At 29.0% G+C, this 21,105-nt stretch overlaps 1 long non-coding RNA gene across 1 annotated transcript in view; it reads left to right on the top strand.

Moving 5' to 3' along the window:
- Positions 1–21,105, top strand: part of LOC134684167 (uncharacterized) — a 75,739-nt gene that overhangs the window by 41,222 nt on the left and 13,412 nt on the right. Inside the window, exons 3-6 of the long non-coding RNA XR_010101190.1 lie at positions 4,610–4,783; positions 5,336–5,433; positions 8,310–8,381; positions 9,520–9,606. This is a non-coding gene — a long non-coding RNA (uncharacterized LOC134684167). The remainder of the gene's footprint in view (positions 1–4,609; positions 4,784–5,335; positions 5,434–8,309; positions 8,382–9,519; positions 9,607–21,105) is intronic.

Genomic DNA, 21,105 nt, shown 5'->3' with positions numbered 1-21,105 from the left:
AGAATGTGGTGTATTAGAAAGTCAATTCATACCTGTATGCACAAATGTAACAAATGTAAACATCTTTCCTTCAAACTCTTGGCCGGATCAATGATTATTCTCATGTCTGATAGGCATGTTTTAAAATATTATTCATTTCTACTCACCAATTGTAATTTCCAGCTCAGCTTATATTGTGCTGTAGTGTCCATCTACCATCATGGCATGTCAACGAATTTGTGTAAAATAAATTTGCCATTGGAAGATGCCGACATGCGACAAGTAAAGAGGGTACGGTAACGTTCAATCGTTTACGGGCATATTTTCCGTTTTAAATCAAACTTGTCAGATTTGATTAATTTCAAACTTTATCTTTTAACAAAGTCTTCTGGTGTGTAATATTTTGTTTATAAAAGGCCCTCGAATTATAGACTAAGTGAAAAATAAAGATAGAAAGTCAAACGCATGAGTCTGGCAAAAATGAACGGACAATGGCATGACAGTAAACGGAAAACGAGAAAAGACATAGATTCTAGTTATATTTATATTTTTTCCCTGCCTCACTCAAATGCAATTTATATAGCCAACATTAAAAGTTAAATGAATGCATTCATTTACAATATTAAAAAATGTTACATCTTAAATTTAATTAAACATAATTATTAAGATCACGTGTTTTCAAGTGTTCACGCACAGGCACTTGTCTCAAGCTTACATTCAATGAATAAATGTTATTTCGGCAATCTGTTGAATTTTTTTTAGTCATTTCGCGGCAGTTTGTTCAGCAGTATGACTTTGAGCTATTTTTTAAAATATATACAAAACATGTTAAATAGGATGTAGTAAGAATTCAAATTGAATATTTTTTTTATTTAATAAACATGATTAAAAGGACGTGGTAGACTTTCAGTTAACAACATAAACCGTCTTCTTTCTAACTTTTATTTTATTTTTAAAAGGGGAGCAACCCCTGATAAACAATGGGAAAGTTTCACTCGTTTTGTGTCCAAATGATTAAAATCTAAACACGACTGGACACGGTCTGACAACATCTTGACGTAACTTTTTATCCATGGTCTGTTTTGGTCTGACATGGTCTTAACGGGTTCAAACAACCCGCTAGACGATTCAGTCTTTTCCGTCTTGATACGCCTTAACGAACTGATTTACCTGATGAGGCTATCGATCTGAACGGCGACTAAACGATCTGAAATATCTTGACGAATTTTTCTAGCGGTAAATCCAGTCAATCAAGATGTGATCAGACCAAAATGGCCGTTTCAGACTGAAATCGGGCTTCTAGTGTTACGATTTGTAATTATTAATTTCACTAGAATTTCAAAAAATGAAGAATACTCTTAAAAGATAAGACGCAAAAATTTCGGCGACTTTTCAGACATGAATATTCAACTGACTGTTAGAAAAACAGCATAACATCAAGATCAAGATATTTAACTGGACATTTATGTTATCTTATATAACGGCACACTGTTATATGGTTTAATTTTGATAAACACATGAACCTAAAAAAGTAGCCAAGTAAAACAGTATTATTCATAAGAATTAACGAATAAAATGACGTTTTTCTATTGTTTGGAGAGTTTTAAAAAAGAAAAACCTAGTGACAATTGTGCAATAAAACACAAATAAGCATTTCTATAAAAAGATATTTATAATAAACATAACATTGGTAACGTCGTATTTCAGACAACTACTCGTACACGCATTCGAACACAGATGCCTACATTTGAGCTGACTAATTATTTTTGTAAACAAAGACTTTATGAACTTTAACATATTTAGTGATCACTGTGTTATATTTCTTTAATATACAATTATTGACTATTTGCTACTATTAATTTTACTAGAATTTGAAAACTTGTCAAAAATCTAATAACATTATTAGCAAAAATTTCGGCGACTTTTGAGACATGCATATCCAACTGACTGTTAGAAAAACAGCATTACATCAAGATCAAGATATCTAACTGTACGTTTATGTCATCATACATAACGGCCCAGTGTAATGTGGTTTAATTTTGATAAATATATTGACCCAGACATTAAGCCACGTAAGACAGTCTTATTTATAAGAAAATGCCAAAAAATAACGTTTTTCAATTGCATGGTAAAATTTCAACACATCAAAGCTGGTGACAAATTATGCCCAAAAAAATATAGGCACTGCTATCAATAGATGCTATAAAGGAACATACAATTAGTAACGTAATTTTTTAGACAATAAGTCATAAACGCATTCGAACACATGAATCTGCATTCGCGGATATTGATTATTTTTGTAAACACGAGATAAACCTCAAACAAATTTAGTATACACTGTTTTCTAATGTTCATTTATAACTTACTTCATTAATATACAATTATTTACGATTAGTAATTATTAATTTCACTAGAATTTCAAAACTTAAAGAATACTTTTAAAAAATAAGACGCAAAAACTTCGGCGACTTTTCAGACATGAATATTCGACTGACTGTTAGAAAAAACAGCATTACATCAAGATCAAGGTATTTAACTGTACATTTATGTTATTTTATATAACGGCACACTGTTATATGGTTTAATGTTGATAAACATATTAACCTAAACCAGTAGCCACGTAAAACAGTATTATTTATAAGAAATTACGAATAAAATGACGTTTTTCTATTGTTTGGAGAGTTTTAAATAAGAAAAAGCTAGTGACAATTGTGCAATAAAACACGAATGAGAATTTCTATAAAAAGATGTTTATAATAAACATTACATTGGTAACGTCGTATTTCAGACATTTACTCGTACACGCATTCGAACACAGATGTCTACATTTGAGCTGATTGATTTTTTTTTGTAAAAAAAGACTTTTTGAACTTTAACAAATTTAGTGATCACTGTGTAATATTTCTTATAATATACAATTATTGACTATTTGCTACTATTACTCTTACTAGAATTTGACAACTTGTCAAAAAATCTAATAACATTAATAGCAAAAATTTGGGCGACTTTTCAGATATGAATATTCAACTGACTGTTAGAAAAACAGCATTACATCAAGATCAAGATATCTAACTGTACTTTTATGTCATCAAACATAACGACCCAGTGTAATGTGGTTTAATTTGGATAAACATATTGACTCAGACATTAAGCCACGTAAGACAGTCTTTTTAAGAAAATGCGACAAAATAACGTTTTTCAATTGCATGGGAAGTTTTCAACACATCAAAGTTGGTGACAAATTATGCCTAAAAAAATATAGGCACTGCTATCAATAGATGCTTTAAAGGAACATACAATTGGCAACGTAATATTTTAGACAATTAGTCGTAAACACATTCGAACACTCGATCTGCATTCGCGGATATTGATTATTTTTGTAAACATGTGATTGATCTCAAACAAATTTAGTATACACTGTTTTCTATTAAACATTGATAACTTACTTCATTAATATACAATTATTTACGATTTGTAATTATTAATTTCACTAGAATTTCAAAACATGAAGAATACTCTTAAAAGATAAGACGCAAAAATTTCGGCGACTTTTCAGACATGAATATTCGACTGACTGTTAGAAAAACAGCATAACATCAAGATCAAGATATTTAACTGGACATTTATGTTATCTTATATAACGGCAAACTGTTATATGGTTTAATTTTGATAAACATATGAACCTAAAAAAGTAGCCAACTAAAACAATATCATTTATAAGAAATTACGAAAAAAATGACGTTTTTCTATTGTTTGGAGAGTTTTAAAAAAGAAAAAGCTAGTTGTTATTGTGCAATAAAACACAAATAAGCATTGCTATAAAAAAGATGTTTATAATAAACATAACATTGGTGACGTCGTTTTTCAGACAATTACTCGTACACGCATTCGAAGATAAATGCCTACATTTGAGCTGACGGATTAATTTTGAAAAAGACAAAGCTTATGACAAATGTGCAATAAAACACAAATAGGCACTCTTATGAAAAGATGCTTTTAATGAACATTGTGTTGGAAACGTCATTTTACAGACAATTAGTCGTAAACGCATTTAATAACATATATCTGCATCTGAATATTTTTGTACAAATTTTTGTTTTTATGAACTTAATTTAACTGCAATTTCTTAACTTGGGGATAGAAACTCGACTTACTGTTAGAAAAAAGCAAAACATGAAGATCAAGATATCTAACTGTACACTTTGTTATTTCATATAACGGCACAGTGTCATGTGGTTTAATTTTGATAAACAGTTTGACCAAACCACGTAGCTACGTAAGACAGACTTATTTATAATAAATTGAAAACAGAATGACGATTTGCTATTGTAAGAAGAGTTTTTTGAAGTACGAAGCTAGTGACATAGTGTGCAATGAACCACAAATATGAACTGTTATATAAAAAAATGCTTTTAATAGGAATAACATTGGTAATTTAAGAGTTCAGGCAAATAGTCGTAAAAACATTCGAACACATATATATGCACCCAAGGTAACTGATAATCCCCCCTCCCCCAAATAAAAAAAAGAACTTTATTGTTTTTAGTGTACACTGTTTCTTTTGTACAATTATAACTTACTACATGTACATCAATATACAAATATTGACAATTTTTTTTTCTATTTTTAGGATACTTTTTGATTTCTTGGAATAGTTTCTTCAAATCAGAAGCATACATCTTGGACAAATTTTTGTAAACAGGTATTCAAATAACTGTTAATAAACATGCAAAACACCGCTATCAAGACAACCAACTGCACATTTAGTCTTCCTATTATAACGGCGATCTTGTATGTAGTTCAGGTTTGTGAATAATATTTACTAAACGTTAAAAGTAAAATTATAACAAAAAAATACTTATCTTTGAGGAAAATCAATTTGGAAAGTCCATAATCACATGGCAAAACATAATACCAAAACGCACCAAAAACGAATGGACAAGAACTCATATTCCTGACTTGGTACAGGCATTTTCAAATTTAGAAAATGGTGAATTAAACCTGGTTTCATAGCGGTAACCCTCTGACTTTGGTGACAGTCTCATCGAATTCCGTTATATTTACAAAAGCTTATTTTATGAGTAATTACAAATAATATGACGTTTTTTAATTGCATGGGAAGTCTTCAACACATCAGAGCTGGTGACAAATTATGCAAAAAAAAATAGATAGGCAATGCTATTATTAGATACATGTATCTGCATTCATGGATATTGATTATTTTTGTAAAACAATTATTGATCTGAAACAAATTTAGTATATACGGGTTTCTATTGTATTTTGATAACTTACTTCATTAATATACAATTGTTGACGATTTGTAATAATTAATTTCACAATAATTTTAATACTTAAGGAATACTCTCATTAGATTTGACGCAAACGTTGCGGCAACTTTTCCAGACGGGGATAGTCGAATGACTGTAAGAAAGAAAGCTTAACACCAAGATCAAGGTATTTCACTGTACATTTATCATGTTTATGTTATCTTATATAACGGCAGAGTATAATGTGGTTAATTGTTGTGAAACATATTGATGAAAAAAAGTAGCCACGTTATACAGTCTTATTTATCAAAAATTGCGAAAAAATGACATTTTTTACTGTTACATGTGTTAGGAGGGTTTTAAAAAGACAAAACTAATGACAAATGTGCAATAAAACACAAATAAGAATATCTATAAACAGATGCTTTTGATAAACATTACATTTCTGATGTAATATTTCAGATAAATAGTCGTAAACGCATTCACACACATATATCTGCATTTGAGCTTACTGATTATTTTTGTGAAGAAAAACAAATTACGAACTTCATCAAAAGTAATTGATACAAAGTGAAACTTATATATTACGTTGTTGTATTAGTGAGAATAAAAGGTGTTTATCACAAATGTTAATTCACCTGATTGGGTGGAGCTTACGTTTTGATTAACATAAGGACAGTCTATTTGAAGATGTGTGTGATAAAGAGGATTGCCACTTCAATTATTATTGATTTCTAATCACCTTTCATGTCACCAAACGAATTTACAAACAAAATGAGTGTATGATGTGGACAGTTCACTGATGAGTGTATAAAACACCTATATATAGATGAACTAGTCTATTATGAGCAAACCGATAAAACTCTGCCCAGTCAAGTAAAAGAAATCAAGTAGTACTTGCTGCCATTGCAAGTTTTGCTATTGCGGCAGTATATTAGTGATATAACAAGGTGTATACTTCCTGGTGTTGCAAGTTGTACTATTGGGAAATATGAATACTTCATCGATGTGTATTAGTCAGAATACACGATATATACTTGCTGGTGTTGCAAGTCGTTATATTGTGGAAGTTTATAAGTGAAAGTCAACTGTGTTTAATTTTACCAGTTTGTAATATATTCATTTGGTTCAGATTCAAAGTGATAAACACTGTAAAGTAAAATCACAAAACTACTGAGCTCCAAGGAAAATTCAAAACGGAAAGTCCCTAATTAAATGACAAAAAAAAACCCACATCAAACGTATGGACAACAACAACTTAACAAACAGACATTACAGGTAAAGACTCTAATTCGAAAGGTCACATTCTCGAAAAGAGAACGGGATTGTAGTTACGACATACATGTTAGGAACATATCCGATATCATTAATATAACAAATATTTCATGACGGTAAACATACTCGTGATGGCGTCCGTTAAAATAACGAAGTGATGATTTCAGCTATCCAATGCTTCACTATTGGGAAGCTGAAACCTACTCTTTTGACGTAAATCCTAATACAGTGGCAAAATCAATAGCTCAAACATATCAAACGAAGGGATAGTGTGTGCGTTTAGCTGTGTTCATATAAATTCATTGTGCATGGAAGCATTGTACACGCATCATTGTGTCATTGTGTAATTGTGGATAATTGAACATCCCAAGGTGATATTATAAATTTGTGGATATTGTTAATACATGTTGTAAATATGTGTTAACGTGTTTATACATTTTGTGTGATATTTCATGATGCATATTGCATAGAAATCCATTGGTGACTTTGTGAAATAAAGTGTCTGAGGCATGTTGAATAGTGATATATTAGTGCCATTGTGGATAATCAGGCCTAATACCCTATCAATCATGATATTGGATTATTGTACAGCTAACAAATTAGGTTGTCAGAATGATTTTTAAAAGATTTACTGAAATAACCATTCTGATCGGTCAAAAGAGAAGGTTTTTTTCCACAACATGAAATTTTGTGTCTAGAACATAGGTGGGTTTATTTCAAAGTAATATGATAAAATAACAGATCCACTTTTTTCTTCAAGAAATAAGAAGTTATGATGTTTACTATTAACGGAGTCCCAGTTAGGTTATAACACTACAGTCGATATTAAGGATTAACTTTTACCCTATTTGATGACTACTATCAGTTAATTATATATACAATGGGGGCCTAGGTATTTTGATAAAATATGAAATTCTGAAAAAAAAAAGATCATGATATTTCACTGTACAGTTTTGTTAACTTATTTAACGGCAGAGTGTTATGTGGTTTAATTTTATAAACATATTGACCACGACAAAAAGCCACGTAAGACAGTATTCTTTTAGAGGAAATTGCAAAAAAAAAAGAACTTTAGGAGAGTTTAAAAAAAAAGACAAAGCTAGTAACATAGTGTGCAAAAATACACAAATAAGCACGTTTATAAAAGATGCTTTAAATGAACAATACATTGGTAACATAATATTTCAGACATTAAGTCAAACACGCATTCGAACTCATATATCTACATTTGAGCTTACTGATTATTTTTTGTAAAAAAAAGACTTTATCAACTTTTACAAATTTGTCAAATAATTTCATTACATTTACAGCAAACATGTTGGCGACTTTTTTTTTAGACAGGAATATTCTGCTAACAGCTATAAAAAAGCAAAACATGAAGATTAAGATATTAAACTGTACATTAATGTTATTTTATATCACGGCACCTTGTTATGGGGTTTATTTTATAGACATTTTGCCCTCAAGAAGTAGCTTCGTAAGACAGTCTTATTTATAATAAATTGCAAATAAAATGGCGTTTTCTAGTTATAGACAAGTTTTTTTAAAGACAAAGCTAGTGACATAGTGTGCAAACTAACACAAATAAGCTCTTTTATATAAGAAGATGCGTTCAAAACAAATAACAAGGGTAAATTAACAATTCAGACAATCAGTCGTGAAAACATTTGAACATATACATCTGCACCAAGGGTAACTCATTATTTCCGTAAAAAAATGAACTTAATTTTTGCTATGTACACTGTTTTAAATATTCAAGTAATGACTATTTTTTATTTATATTTTCAGGAGATTATCCGATTGTGTAGAATAGTTTCTTCAAATGAGAAGCATATCTTTTGGATGAACTTTTGTAAACAGGTATATTCAAATAACTGTTATTAAACATGCAAAACACCACGATAAAACACTTTACTGGACAATTATTCTTCCTTTGATAACGGCGCACTTGTATGTAGTTTAGTTTTGTTAATAATATTTCCTAAAAATAATTAATTGCAAATAAAATGTCGTTTTTCAATTGCATGGACAGTTTTCAACTAATCAAAGCTGGTGACAAATTATGCCAAAAAATAGATAGGCACTGCTATCAATAGATGCTTTAAATGAACATACAGTTGGTTACGTAATATTTTAGGCAATTAGTCGTAAACGTATTCGAATACATGGTTCTGCATTCGTGGATATTGATTATTTTGGAAAAAATATATTTAAGGAATGACAGTAATAATTTTTCTCTCTATGAAGAAATAACATAAAAAAAATTGGTGTATAATGAATAACGCGCGTAGCGGGTTATTTAGCAGTGTGTACCACATTTTCATGTTATTTCGAATAGACAGAAAAAATATTACAGTCATTTTTTATAATTGCATTCTAAATTCCATTTTAAACCTTAGAAACACATGAAAAAACGTTGAAGACGTTACGGACACATGACTAAATTATGTCTATGGGATCATAACAAAATAACGTCAGCCAACCAGAAGATGCGTTACATCTAAAATTAAATTATTTGAACGTACACAAATTTAGCATACACGAAATTATATTGTACATTGATAAATAACTTCATTAATATACAATTACTGACGATTTGTAACCATTAATGTCACTATAATTTCAAAACTTGCGAAATACTCTCACAAGATAAAACACAACAATTTCGGCGACTTTTTCAGACGGTAACATTCAAATGACTATTAGATAAGCAGCATTACATATACATTGTAGATCAAGATATTTAACGGTACATTTATGTTATCTTATATAATGTCACACTGTTATATGGTTTAATTTTGATGAATACATAAATCTTTAAAAGTAGTCAGGTAAAACAGTATTATTTATAAGAAATAACGAATGAAATGACGTTTTTCGATTGTTTGGAGAGTTTTAAAAAGAAAAATCTAAAGACTATTGAGCAAGAAAACACAAATAAGCATTTCTATAAAAAAATATTTATAATAAACATAACATTGGTAACGTCGTATTTCAGACAATTACTCGTACTGTTTGGTGGGAAATTATGCCAAAAATAATTAGGCACTGCTATCAATAGATGCTGTTAATGAACACACACTTGGTAACGTAATATTTTAGACAATTAGTCGTAAACGCATTCGAACACATGTATCTGCTTTCATGGATATTGATTTTTTTTGTAAACATATGATCTCAAACAAATTTAGTATACACTGCTTTTTATTGTACATTAATAACTTACTTCATCAATAAACAATTATTTACGATTTGTAATTATTTATTTTTACAAGAATTTGAAAAATTGAAGAATACTCTCAAAAGATAAGACGCAAAAATTTTGACGCTTTTTCAGACATGAATATTCGACTGACTGTTAGAAAAACAGCATTACATTAAGATCAAGATATTTAACTGGACATTTATGTTATCTTATATAACGGCACACTGTAATATGGTTTAATTTTGATAAACATATTAACCCAAAAATGTAGCCACGTAAAACAGTATTATTTATAAGAAATAACGAATAAAATGACGTTTTTCTATTGTTTGGAGAGTTGTAAATAAGAAAAAGCTAGTGAAAATTGTGCAATAAAACACGAATAAGCATTTCTATAAAAAAATGTTTATAATAAACATTACATTGGTAACGTCGTATTTCAGACAATTACTCGTACACGCATTCGAACAAAGATGTCTACATTTAAGCTGACGATTTTTTTTTGTAAAAAAAGACTTTTTGAATTTTAACAAATTTAGTGATCACTGTGTAATATTTCTTATAATATACAATATTTGACTATTGCTACTATTACTCTTACTAGAATTTGACAACTTGTCAAAAAATCTAATAACATTAGCATCAAAAATTTCGGCGACTTTTCAGACATGAATGTTCAACTGACTGTTAGAAAAACAGCATTACATCAAGATCAAGATATCTAAGTGTACTTTTATGTCATCAAACATAACGTCCCAGTGTAATGTGGTTTAATTTTGATAAACATATTGACCCAGACATTAAGCCACGTAAGACAGTCTTATTTATAAGAAAGTGCGAAAAAAATTACGTTTTTCAATTGCATGGGAAGTTTTCAACACATCAAAGCTGGTGACAAATTATGCCCAAAAAAATATAGACACTGCTATCAATAGATGCTTTACAGGAACATACAATTGGTAACGTAATATTTTAGACAATTACATATGTAGTCGTTAACACATTCGAACACATGTATCTGCATTCTTGGATATTGATTATTTTTGTAAACATGTGATTGATCTCAAACAAATTTAGTATACACTGCTTTTTATTGTACATTGATAACTTACTTCATTAATATACAATTATTTACGATTTGTAATTATTAATTTCACTGGAATTTCAAAACTTGAAGAATACTCTCAAAAGATAAGACGCAAAAAATTGACGCTTTTTCAGACATGAATATTCGACTGACTGTTAGAAAAACAGCATTACATCAAGATCAAGATATTTAACTGGACATTTATGTTATCTTATATAACGGCACATTATAATATGGTTTAATTTTAATAAACATATTAACCTAAAAATGTAGCCACGTAAAACAGTGTTATTCATAAGAAATAACGAACAAAATTACGTTTTTCTATTGTTTTGAGAGTTTTAAAAAAGAAAAACCTAGTGACAATTGTGCAATAAAACACAAATAAGCATTTCTATAAAAAGATATTTATAATAAACATAACATTGGTAACGTCGTATTTCAGACAATTACTCGTACGTACACGCATTCGAACACAGATGCCTACATTTGAGCTGACTAATTATTTTTGTAAACAAAGACTTTATGAACTTTAACAAATTTAATATTCTTATTGACTATTTGCTACTATTAATTTCACTAGAATTTGAAAACTTGTCAATAAATCCAATAACATTAACAGCAAATATTTCGGCGACTTTTCAGACATGAATATTCAACTGACTGTTAGAAAAACAGCATTAAATCAAGATCAAGATATCTAACTGTACGTTTATGTCATCATACATAACGGCCCAGTGTAATGTGGTTTAATTTTGATAAACATATTGACCCAGACATTAAGCCACGTAAGACAGTCTTTTTTAGAAGAAAATGCGAAAAAATAACGTTTTTCAATTGCATGGGAAGTTTTCAACACATTATGGTGACAAATTATGCCCCAAAAAATATAAGCACTGCTATCAATAGATGCTTTAAAGGAACATACAATTGCCAACGTAACGACAATTAGTCGTAAACACATTCGAACACATGTATCTGCATTCGTGGATATTGATTATTTTTGTTAACATGTGATTGATCTCAAACAAATTTAGTATACACTGTTTTCTTTTAAACATTGATAACTTACTTCATTAATATTCAATTATTGACTATTTGCTACTATTAATTTCACTAGAATTTGAAAACTTGTCAATAAATCCAATAACATTAACAGCAAATATTTCGGCGACTTTTCAGACATGAATATTCAACTGACTGTTAGAAAAACAGCATTAAATCAAGATCAAGATATCTAACTGTACGTTTATGTCATCATACATAACGGCCCAGTGTAATGTGGTTTAATTTTGATAAACATATTGACCCAGACATTAAGCCACGTAAGACAGTCTTTTTTATAAGAAAATGCGAAAAAATAACGTTTTTCAATTGCAAGGGAAGTTTTCAACACATTATGGTGACAAATTATGCCCCAAAAAATATAGGCACTGCTATCAATAGATGCTTTAAAGGAACATACAATTGCCAACGTAACGACAATTAGTCGTAAACACATTCGAACACATGTATCTGCATTCGTGGATATTGATTATTTTTGTTAACATGTGATTGATCTCAAACAAATTTAGTATACACTGTTTTCTTTTAAATATTGATAACTTACTTCATTAATATTCAATTATTTACGATTTGTAATTATTAATTTCACTAGAATTTCAAAAAATGAAGAATACTCTTAAAAGATAAGACGCAAAAATTTCGGCGACTTTTCAGACATGAATATTCGACTGACTGTTAGAAAACAGCATTACATCAAGATCAAGATATTTAACTGGACATTTATGTTATCTTATATAATGGCACACTGTTATATGGTTTAATGTTGATAAACATATTAACCTAAACCAGTAGCCACGTAAGACAGTATTATTTATAAGAAATTACGAATAAAATGACGTTTTTCTATTGTTTAGAGAGTTTTAAAAAAGAAAAACTTAGTGACAATTGTGCAATAAAACACAAATAAGCATTTCTATAAAAAGATGTTTATAATAAACATAACATTGGTAACGTTGGTTTTCAGAAAACTACTCGTACACGCATTTGAACACAGATGTCTACATTTGAGCTAACTGATTATTTTTGTAAAAAAAAAGACTTTATGAACTTTAACACATTTAGTGATCACTGTGTAATATTTCTTTAATATGCAATCGTTGACTATTTGCACCTATTAATTTTACAAGAATTTGAAAACTTGTCAAAAAATCTAATAACATTAACAGCAAATATTTTGGCGACTTTTCAGACATGACTATTCAACTGACTATTAGAAAAACAGCATTACATCAAGATCAAGATATCTAACTGTACTTTTATGTCATCAAACATAACGGCCCAGTGTAATGTTGTTTAATTTGGATAAAAATATTGACCTAGTCATTAAGCCCCGTAAGACAGTCTTATTTTTTAAGAAAATGCGAAAAAATAACGTTTTTCAATTGCATGGGAAGTTTTCAACACATCAAAGCTGGTGACAAATTATGCCAAAATAAATATAGGCACTGCTATCAATAGATTCCTTAAAGGAACATGTAATTGGTAACGTAATATTTTAGACAATTAGTCGTAAACACATTCGAACACATGTATCTGCATTTGTGGATATTGATTATTTTTGTAAACATATGATTGATCTCAAAAAAATTTAGTATACACTGTTTTCTATTGTACATTGATAACTTACTTCATTCATATACAATTATTTACGATTTGTAATTATTAATTTCACTACAATTTCAAAACTTGAAGAATACTCCTAAAAAATAAGACGCAAAAATTTCGGCGTCTTTTTCAGACATGAATATTCGGCTGACTGTTAGAAAAACAGCATTACATCAAGATCAAGATATTTAACTGGACATTTATGTTATCTTATATAACGGCACACTGTAATATGGTTTAATTTTGATAAACATATTAACCCAAAAATGTAGCCACGCAAAACAGTATTATTCATAAGAAATAACGAATACAATGACGTTTTTCTATTGTTTAGAGAGTTTGAAAAAAGAAAAACTTAGTGACAATTGTGCAATTAAACACAAATAAGCATTTCTATAAAAAGATGTTTATAATAAACATAACATTGGTAGCGTTGGTTTTCAGAAAACTACTCGTACACGCATTCGAACACAGATGTCTATATTTGAGCTAAATGATTATTTTTGTAAAAAAAAGACTTTATGAACTTTAACACATTTAGTGATCACTGTGTAATATTTCTTTAATATACAATCATTAACTATTTGCTACTATTAATTTTACTAGAATTTGAAAACTTGTCAAAAAATCTAATAACATTAATAGCAAAAATTGCGGCGACTTTTGAGACAGGAATTTGCAACTGACTGTTAGAAAAACAGCATTACATCAAGATCAAGATATCTAACTGTACTTTTATGTCATCAGACATAACGGCCCAGTGTAATGTGGTTTAATTTTGATAAACATATTGACCCAGACATTAAGCCAGGTAAGACAGTCTTATTTTTAAGAAAATGCGAAAAAATAACGTTTTTCAATTGCATGGGAAGTTTTCAACACATCAAAGCTGGTGACAAATTATGCCAAAAAAAATATAGGCACTGCTATCAATAGATGCTTTAAAGGAACATACAATTGGCAACGTAATATTTTAGACAATTACATATGTAGTCGTAAACACATTCGAACACATGTATCTGCATTCGCGGATATTGATTATTTTTGTAAACATGTGATTCATCTCAAACAAATTTAGTATACACTGTTTTCTATTAAACATTGATAACTTACTTCATTAATATACAATTATTTACGATTTGTAATTATTAATTTCACTAGAATTTCAAAAAATGAAGAATACTCTTTAAAGATAAGACGCAAAAATTTCGGCGACTTTTTAGACATGAATATTCGACTGACTGTTAGAAAAACAGCATAAAATCAAGATCAAGATATTTAACTGGACATTTATGTTATCTTATATAACGGCACACTGTTATATGGTTTAATTTTGATAAACATATGAACCTAAAAAAGTAACCAAGTAAAACAGTATTATTCATAAGAAATAACGAATAAAATGACGTTTTTCTATTGTTTGGAGAGTTTCAGAAAAGAAAAACCTAGTGACAATTGTGCAATAAAACACAAATAAGCATTTCTATAAAAAAATGTTTATAATAAACATAACATTGGTAACGTCGTATTTCAGAAAACTACTCGTACACGCATTCGAACACAGATCTCTACATTTGAGCTAGCTGTTTATTTCTTTATAAAAAAAAGACTTTATGAACTTCAACAAATTTCGTGATCATTGTGTAATATATCTTTAATATACACTTATTGACTATTTGCTACTATTACTCTGACTAGAATTTGACAACTTGTCAAAAAATCTAATAATATTAACATCAAAAATTTCGGCGACTTTTCAGACATGAATATTCAACTGACTGTTAGAAAAACAACATTACATCAAGATCAAGATATCTAACTGTACTTTTATGTCATCATACATAACGGCTTAGTGTAATGTGGTTTAATTTTGATAAACATATTGACCCAGACATTAAGCCACGTAAGACAGTCTTATTTTTAAGAAAATGCGACAAAATAACGTTTTTCAATTGCATGGGAAGTTTTCAACACATCAAAGCTGGTGACAAATTATGCCAAAATAAATATAGGCACTGCTATCAATAGATGCCTTAAAGGAACATACAATTGGTAACGCAATATATTAGACAATTAGTCGTAAACACATTCGAACACATGTATCTGCATTCGCGGATATTGATTATTTTTGTAAACATGTGATTGATCTCAAACACATTTAGTATACACTGTTTTCTATCGTACATTGATAACTTACTTCATAAATACACAATTATTTACGATTTGTGATAGTTAATTTCACTAGAATTTCAAAACTTAAAGAATACTCTTCAAAGATAAGACGCAAAAATTTCGGCGACTTTTCAGACATGAATAATCGACTGACTGTTAGAAAAACAGCATTACATCAAGATCAAGATATTTAACTGTACATTTATGTTATTTTATATAACGGCAAAGTGTTATATGGTTTAATGTTGATAAACATATTAACCTAAACCAGTAGCCACGTAAAACAGTATTATTTATAAGAAATTACGAATAAAATGACGTTTTTCTATTGTTTGGAGAGTTTTAAATAAGAAAAAGCTAGTGACAATTGTGCAATAAAACACAAATGAGCATTTCTATAAAAAAATGTTTATAATAAACATTACATTGGTAACGTCGTTTTTCAGATATTTACTCGTACACGCATTCGAACACAGATGTCTACATTTGAGCTGACTGATTTTTTTTTGTAAAAAAAGACTTTTTGAACTTAAACAAATTTAGTGATCACTGTGTTACATTTCTTTAATATACAATTATTGACTATTTGCTACTTAAAATTTTACTAGAATTTGAAAACTTGTCAAAAAAACTTATAACATTAACATCAAAAATTTTGGCGACTTTTCAGACATGAATATTCAACTGACTGTTAGAAAAACAGCATTACATCAAGATCAAGATATCTAACTGTACTTTTATGTCATCAAACATAAAGGCCCAGTGTAATGTTGTTTAATTTTGATAAACATATTGACCCAGACATTAAGCCACGTAAGACAGTCTTATTTATAAGAAAATGCAAAAAAAGAACGTTTTTCAATTGCATGGGAAAATTTCAACACATCAAAGCTGGTCACAAATTATGCCAAAAAAAATATAGGCACTGCTATCAATAGATGCTATAAAGGAACATACAATTGGTTACGTAATTTTTTAGACAATAAGGCGTAAACGCATTCGAACACATGAATCTGCATTCGCGGATATTGATTATTTTTTTGTAAACACGAGATAAACCTCATACAAATTTAGTATACACTGTTTTCTATCGTTCATTTATAACTTACTTCATTATTATACAATTATTTACGATCAGTAATTATTAATTTCACTAGAATTTCAAAACTTAAAGAATACTCTTAAAAATTAAGACGCAAAAATTTCGGCGATTTTTCAGACATGAATATTCGACTGACTGTTAGAAAAACAGCATTACATTAAGATCAAGATATTTAACTGGACATTTATGTTATCTTATATAACGGCACACTGTAATATGGTTTAATTTTGATAAACATATTAACCCAAAAATTTAGCCACGTAAAACAGTACTATTCATAAAAAATAACGAATAAAATGACGTTTTTCTATTGTTTGGAGAGTTTTAAAAAAGAATACTTAGTGACAATTGTGCAATAAAACACAAATAGGCATTTCTATAAAAAGATGTTTATCATAAACATAACATTGGTAACGTTGCATTTCAGAAAACTACTCGTACACGCATTCGAACACAGATATCTACATTTGAGCTAGCTGTTTTGTTTTTTTTATAAAAAAAAGACTTTATGAACTTCAACAAATTTAGTGATCACTGTGTAATATTTCTTTTATATACAATTATTGACTATTTGCTACTATTACTTTTACTAGAATTTGACAACTTGTCAAAAAATCTAATAATATCAACATAAAAAATTTCGGCGACTTTTCAGACATGAATATTTAACTGACTGTTAGAAAAACAGCATTACATCAAGATCAAGATATCTAACTGTACTTTTATGTCATCATACATAACGGCCCAGTGTAATGTGGTTTAATTTTGATAAAAATATTGACCCAGACATTAAGCCACGTAAGACAGTCTTATTTTTAAGAAAATGCGACAAAATAACGATTTTCAATTGCATGGGAAGTTTTCAACACATCAAAGCTGGTGACAAATTATGCCAAAATAAATATAGGCACTGCTATCAATAGATGCCTTAAAGGAACATCCAATTGGTAACGTAATATATTAGACAATTAGTCGTAAACACATTCAAACACATGTACATGTATCTGCATTTGTGGATATTGATTATTTTTGTAAACATATGATTGATCTAAAAAAAAATTAGTATACACTGTTTTCTATTGTACATTGATAACTTACTTCATTCATATACAATTATTTACGATTTGTAATTATTAATTTCACTACAATTTCAAAACTTGAAGAAAACTCATAAAAAATAAGACGCAAAAATTTCGGCGTCTTTTTCAGACATGAATATTCAGCTGTCTGTTAGAAAAACAGCATTACATCAAGATCAAGATATTTAACTGGACATTTATGTTATCTTATATAACGGCACACTGTAATATGGTTTAATTTTGATAAACATACTAACCCAAAAATGTAGCCACGCAAAACAGTATTATTCATAAGAAATAACGAATACAATGACGTTTTTCTATTGTTTAGAGAGTTTGAAAAAAGAAAAACTTAGTGACAATTGTGCAATAAAACACAAATAAGCATTTCTATAAAAAGATGTTTATAATAAACATAACATTGGTAACGTCGTATTTCAGATATTTACTCGTACACGCATTCGAACACAGATGTCTACATTTGAGCTAACTGATTATTTTTGTAAAAGAAGACTTTTTGAACTTTAACACATTTAGTGATCACTGTGTAATATTTCTTTAATATACAATTATTGACTATTTGCTACTAATAATTTTACTAGAATTTGAAAACTTGTCAAAAAATCTCAAAACATTAACAGCAAAAATGTCGGCGACTTTTGAGGCATTAATATTCAACTGACTGTTAGAAAAACAGCATTACATCAAGATCAAGATATCTAACTGTTCTTTTATGTCATCATACATAACGGCCCAGTGTAATGTGGTTTAATTTTGATAAACATATTGACCCAGACATTAAGCCACGTAAGACAGTCTTATTTTTAAGAAAATGCGACAAAATAACGTTTTCAATTGCATGGGAAGTTTTCAACACATCAAAGCTGGTGACAAATTATGCCAAAAAAAATATAGGCACTGCTATCAAAAGATGCCTTAAAGGAACATACAATTGGTAACGTAATATATTAGACAATAAGTCGTAAACACATTCGAACACATGTATCTGCATTTGTGGATATTGATTATTTTTGTAAACATATGATTGATCTCAAAAAAAATTAGTATACACTGTTTTCTATTGTACATTGATAACTTACTTCATTCATATACAATTATTTACGATTTGTAATTATTAATTTCACTACAATTTCAAAACTTGAAGAAAACTCATAAAAAATAAGAAGCAAAAATTTCGGCGTCTTTTTCAGACATGAATATTCGGCTGACTGTTAGAAAAACAGTATTACATCAAGATCAAGATATTTAACTGGACATTTATGTTATCTTATATAACGGCACACTGTAATATGGTTTAATTTTGATAAACATATTAACCCAAAAATGTAGCAACGCAAAACAGTATTATTCATAAGAAATAACGAATACAATGACGTTTTTCTATTGTTTAGTGAGTTTGAAAAAAGAAAAACTTTGTGACAATTGTGCAATAAAACACAAATAAGCATTTCTATAAAAAGATGTTTATAATAAACATAACATTGGTAGCGTTGGTTTTCAGAAAACTACTCGTACAAGCATTCGAACACAGATGTCTACATATGAGCTAACTGATTATTTTTGTAAAAAAAGACTTTATGAACTTTAACACATTTAGTGATCACTGTGTAATATTTCTTTAATATACAATCATTAACTATTTGCTACTATTAATTTTACTAGAATTTGAAAACTTGTCAAAAAATCTAATAACATTAATAGCAAAAATTGCGGCGACTTTTGAGACAGGAATTTGCAACTGACTGTTAGAAAAACAGCATTACATCAAGATCAAGATATCTAACTGTACTTTTATGTCATCAAACATAACGGCCCAGTGTAATGTGGTTTAATTTTGATAAACATATTGACCCAGACATTAAGCCAGGTAAGACAGTCTTATTTTTAAGAAAATGCGAAAAAATAACGTTTTTCAATTGCATGGGAAGTTTTCAACACATCAAAGCTGGTGACAAATTATGCCAAAAAAAATATAGGCACTGCTATCAATAGATGCTTTAAAGGAACATACAATTGGCAACGTAATATTTTAGACAATTACATATGTAGTCGTAAACACATTCGAACACATGTATCTGCATTCGCAGATATTGATTATTTTTGTAAACATGTGATTCATCTCAAACAAATTTAGTATACACTGTTTTCTATTAAACATTGATAACTTACTTCATTAATATACAATTATTTACGATTTGTAATTATTAATTTCACTAGAATTTCAAAAAATGAAGAATACTCTTTAAAGATAAGACGCAAAAATTTCGGCGACTTTTTAGACATGAATATTCGACTGACTGTTAGAAAAACAGCATAAAATCAAGATCAAGATATTTAACTGGACATTTATGTTATCTTATATAACGGCACACTGTTATATGGTTTAATTTTGATAAACATATGAACCTAAAAAAGTAACCAAGTAAAACAGTATTATTCATAAGAAATAACGAATAAAATGACGTTTTTCTATTGTTTGGAGAGTTTCAGAAAAGAAAAACCTAGTGACAATTGTGCAATAAAACACAAATAAGCATTTCTATAAAAAAATGTTTATAATAAACATAACATTGGTAACGTCGTATTTCAGAAAACTACTCGTACACGCATTCGAACACAGATCTCTACATTTGAGCTAGCTGTTTATTTTTTTATAAAAAAAAGACTTTATGAACTTCAACAAATTTCGTGATCATTGTGTAATATATCTTTAATATACACTTATTGACTATTTGCTACTATTACTCTGACTAGAATTTGACAACTTGTCAAAAAATCTAATAATATTAACATCAAAAATTTCGGCGACTTTTCAGACATGAATATTCAACTGACTGTTAGAAAAACAACATTACATCAAGATCAAGATATCTAACTGTACTTTTATGTCATCATACATAACGGCTTAGTGTAATGTGGTTTAATTTTGATAAACATATTGACCCAGACATTAAGCCACGTAAGACAGTCTTATTTTTAAGAAAATGCGACAAAATAACGTTTTTCAATTGCATGGGAAGTTTTCAACACATCAAAGCTGGTGACAAATTATGCCAAAATAAATATAGGCACTGCTATCAATAGATGCCTTAAAGGAACATACAATTGGTAACGCAATATATTAGACAATTAGTCGTAAACACATTCGAACACATGTATCTGCATTCGCGGATATTGATTATTTTTGTAAACATGTGATTGATCTCAAACACATTTAGTATACACTGTTTTCTATCGTACATTGATAA

The sequence above is a fragment of the Mytilus trossulus genome, chromosome 1 (assembly GCF_036588685.1).
Source record: "Mytilus trossulus isolate FHL-02 chromosome 1, PNRI_Mtr1.1.1.hap1, whole genome shotgun sequence".
NCBI lineage: Eukaryota > Metazoa > Mollusca > Bivalvia > Mytilida > Mytilidae > Mytilus > Mytilus trossulus.
The sequence above is the reverse complement of the archived record's forward strand: the minus strand, read 5'-3'. Positions and strand labels throughout refer to the sequence as shown.